This window comes from Hemiscyllium ocellatum, chromosome 12, assembly GCF_020745735.1.
Source record: "Hemiscyllium ocellatum isolate sHemOce1 chromosome 12, sHemOce1.pat.X.cur, whole genome shotgun sequence".
Classification (NCBI taxonomy): Eukaryota; Metazoa; Chordata; class Chondrichthyes; order Orectolobiformes; family Hemiscylliidae; genus Hemiscyllium; species Hemiscyllium ocellatum.
The window spans coordinates 21,248,584-21,253,265 of NC_083412.1; positions in this window are offsets into that span (position 1 = coordinate 21,248,584).

A 4,682-nucleotide genomic window follows, 5' to 3' on the forward strand; every position below is an offset into this window, starting at 1 on the left:
AAATCAGATTGAGGATCTCTTATCTCTTGGATATTGTTCACTTGGACGTCATTCCTGGGATACTGTCATTGGTGTATTATCTTCTCTGAAGAACCATTAATTTTCTGAATTTCCTTTACAGAAGGATTCTGCTACTAACTCAGATGAGATCATCTGGGAAACCTTTAATCTCAGGGATATCTCTTCTGGAAGACATCTGTTCTGTTGAAACAAATACTTTTCTCTCATTGTATCTCTTGGATTTCCTGTAAGAGACAACATGCTTTAGTTTTTGGAAAAATACATTGAAAAAGAAGTTGGACTGCCGTAACTGAAAAACAAGGAGAGTGTTGCAACTTGAAAATCAATTGTTGAATATTATTGGGTTGTGCAATTCATTGGGAGAAAGTGAGGACTGCAGATACTGGAGATCAGAGCAGAAAATGTGTTGCTGGTAAAGTGCAGCAGGTCAGGCAGCATCCAAGGAGCAGGAGAATCGACGTTTTGGGCATGAGCCCTTCTTCAGGAATGCGCTTTTCCAGCAACATGTTTTCAGCTCTTGTGCAATTCATTGTTGATTTTTGTAGCAATATAAGGGAAAATTCAAAACTGAATAATTTTGAGAATCTTTCAAATTAAAGAAATTCTGCCTGACAACGGTGTTCATGATTTGGAGATGCCGGTGTTGAACTGAGGTGTACAAAGTTAAAAATCACTCAACAGCAGGTTATAGTCCAATAGGTTTAATTTGAAGCACCAGCTTTCGGAGGCTGCTCCTTCATCAAGTAGTTGTGGAGTATACAGTTATAAGACACAATTTATAGCAAAAGTTTAATGTGTGTGATGTAACTGAAATTATACATTGAAAAATACCTTGATTGTTTGTTAAATCTCTCATCTGTTAGAATGACCATGTTAGATTCACTTCTTTCATATGTAAATCACAAAACCTTTTTTAAAAAGTTACATTCTCAGATGAACTTGAACAATTGGTGTCAGCCCCCTATGTGCTGCTGTCTGTGCCCTGTTTAGACTGATTCTAATCTAAATTGCTCAGGAAGAGCAATTAGCGCCTATTACTGCAGCAATGGACTTCCACGTAGACATTGAAACTGATAATGTCTGCAGTGAAACTAACAACAACCGTGTTGAAATTAACAAAGGCTGCACTGGAATTGACATTGGCTGTATCCAAACTATCAATGACTCTGCAATGATTACCATAAACCAAATCATGTTACAAAGACAATAATCTCAGCACTGACCTTTTGTATCACAAGATGTATAAAGATGTGTGCTCCAGGTTGAGACAGGAATTGCAGCTGACCACTGTACTGTTAGTGTCTTTCTCTCCCCGGAGCTCCAATATTTCCTTGTACAATAAACTCTCTCATTGAACCCTAATTTAGATGCCGAATCGAGTGATTTTCCCTATAACAGCAACACAAATATTAAATTCCTTCTAAACAATTAAACTATACTACAGGTAGGAAGACTGTCTGAATTCATTCTCATCAACCTAGTGATAGCCAGAGAAACACTTGTCATGACTTATCTTCCTGCTTCCACACTGGAACCCAAAGAATTTAACCTTGACCCCTGAGGAAGGGCTTTTGCTCGAAACATCGATTTCGCTGCACTTTGGATGCTGCCTGAACTGCTGTGCTCTTCCAGCACCACTGATGCAGAACCCTTTCTATTTCTTACCTACATGCTATCCCTTGGTAGTATCATCTGAAAACATGTCTGGTTCAAAATACACACTGACTTCTGGTTCCACTTCATTACCACTCTCTCGACTCCTTCAGTGTTTTTGCTATATCATCGAGTGGGCAGAAACTTATTTCAACTAAATATTGGGAAGTCCAAAGCCATAGACTTCAATCATCAATATCAACTCTATTTTGTAATCATCTTCTTGGAGACTGAAGTTTTTTTGCAACTTTGACACCCTGAACTGAGCTTCAGCATCACTAATGTGGCCATTTGCACTTCCATAACATAATCATCTCAGCATCTCCTTCGCTTATCTGAAACCTTGCTCACACCATTATTATCAGTAAACCTGAATACTTTAATTCATTTTCTGGCTGATCTCTCAGCTTTCTCTCTACATAAAATTTTGCTTATCCAAAAGCTCTACTGTCCACATCCTAGCTCCCTTCCTTATTTTCAAATTGCTCCTTAACTTTCTACATTTCATGTCAATAGCCTCCTGTAACTCTAGCATCTTCTTTTCTCTTCTAATCAACCTGTTAAGAGACATTATTAGACATCTACAGAGCTTGTGGGACTTCAAACAAAATACTGGAGAGTACAGTGGTTCAGACAGCATCCATGGAGAGAAAGCAAGCTAAAGTTTCAAGTATAGATGACTCATGAGAGCTGAAGTGAAGTGTGAAGCCGGCGGGGGTGGGGAGAGGGGGTGCAGCATTCATGCAATAGTGGATGGCGTTGACAGTCATGGCTGACAAAGGAAGTCAGGAAATGTATCATAGAAAAAGAGAGTGCCTATAAAGTGGCCAAGAGCACTGCGAAATCAGAAGATTCGGAAGACTGCAAAACCAAACAAAGGACAACAAAGAGAAAAGTAAGGAAAGAGAGGATCAAATATGAAGGTAGGCTAGCTGGTAATATTAGAAATGATAGTAAAAGTGTCTTTCAATACATAACAAACAAACAAGAGGCAAAAGTAGAAATTGGGCCACTTCAAATTGATGCAGGAAGGCTCATGATGGGAGATAAGGAAATAGCTGAAGAACTTAATAAATACTTTGTGTCAGCCTTCACAGTGCAAGACATGAGTAATATCCCAACAATTAAGGAGAGTCAAGGGGCAGAGTTGAGAATGGTAGCCATTACAAAAGAGGAAATGCTAGAAAAGCTAAAAGGTCAAAAAATTGATAAATCTCCTAACCCGAATGGGCTACATCCTAGAGTTCTGAGGGAGATGGCTGAAGAAATAGTGGAGGCATTTGTTGTGATCTTTCAAAAAATCACTGGAGTCAGGGAAAGCCCCAGATTGGAAAATCGCTGTTGTAACCCCCTTGTTCAAGAAAGGATCAAGACAAAAGATGGAAAATTATAGGCCGATTAGCCTAACCTTAGTTGTAGGTAAAATTCTAGAATCCATCGCGAAGGATGAGATTTCTAAATTCTTGGAGGTGCTGGGTCAGACTAGAATAAGTCAGCATAGATTTAGTAAGGGGAGGTCATGCCTGACAAATCTGTTAGAATTCTTTGAAGAGGTAACAAGTAGGTTAGACCAGGGAAATCCAGTGGATGTTATCTGCTTAGATTTCCAAAAGGCCTTTGATAAGGTGCCTCACGGGAGACTGCTGAGTAAGGTGAGGGCCCATGATGTTTGAGATGAGCTACTGGCACAGATTGAGGATTGGCTGTCTGACAGAAGGCAGAGTGTTGGGATATAAAAGGTTCTTTTTTGGAATGGTAGCTAGTGACAAGTGGTGTCCCACGGGTTTCAGTGTTGGGGCCACAACATATATAAAGTGTTCACTTTATATTTTAATGATCTGAATGGGGATACTGGGTGCATTCTGGCGAAGTTCACTGATGATACGAAGGCAGGTAGTTCTGAGGAGATAGGGAGGCTGCAGAAAGATTTAGACAATTTAGGAGAGTGGTCCAAGAAATGGCTGACAAAATTCAACGTGAGCAAATGCGAGGTCTTGCACTTTGGAAAAATAAATATAGGCATAGACTATTTTCTAAACAATGAGAAAATTCAGAAAGCCAAAGTACAAAGGGATCTGGGAGTGTTAGTCCAGGATTCTCTAAAGGTTGACTTGAAGGTTGAGTCCGTGATTAAAAAAGCAAATGTTATGTTGTCATTTATCTCAAGAGGATTGGAATGTAAAAGCAGCGAGCGATGTGCTACTGAGACTTTATAAAGCTCTAGTTATGCCCCAGTAGGAATACTATTTCCAATTCTGGGCCCCATGCCTCAGGAAGGACATGTTGACACTGGACGTGTCCAGCAGAGATTTATATGGATGATCCCTGGAATGGTAGGCCTAACATACGATGAATAGCTAAGGATCCTGGGATTGTATTCATTAGAGTTTAGAAGGTTGAGGGGTGATCTAATAGAAACTTACAAGATAATGCATGGCTTAGAAAGTGTGGCCGATGGGAATTTGTTTTCGTTGGGAAGGGATACTAGGACCCATGGGCACAGCCTGAGAATTAGAGGGAGTCAATTTAGAACGGAAATGAGGAGACATTTCTTCAGCCAGAGAGTGGTGGGCCTGTGGAATTCATTGCCACGGAGCGCAGTGGAGGCTGGGTCGTTAAATGTCTTCAGGGCAGAGATTGATAAATTCTTGATCTGGCAAGGAATTAAGGGCTGCTGGAGAGTGTAGGTAAGCGGATTGAAATGCCCATCAGCCGTGATTGAATGGTGGAGTGGACTCAATGGGCTGAATGGCCTTACTTCCACTCTTAAGGTCTTATTGCCACTGCAGCACCAAAGCGCAGTTCCAGCGTCTTGTAGATCATCACCTTCACCCTCCAGGAACCCGCATTCCCTTGGAGCCCCCACTGGACAAATGGGGAGGGGAAGGGGTGGACCTTTCTTTGGGGCGGGGCATGCCCTCGAGACTCACTGGGGGGGCGGGGCGGGGCCGCGTGTTCCTTCGCTGTAGGGGGCGGGGCAGGCGGCTCGGACCTTTTTCGCGAACGCG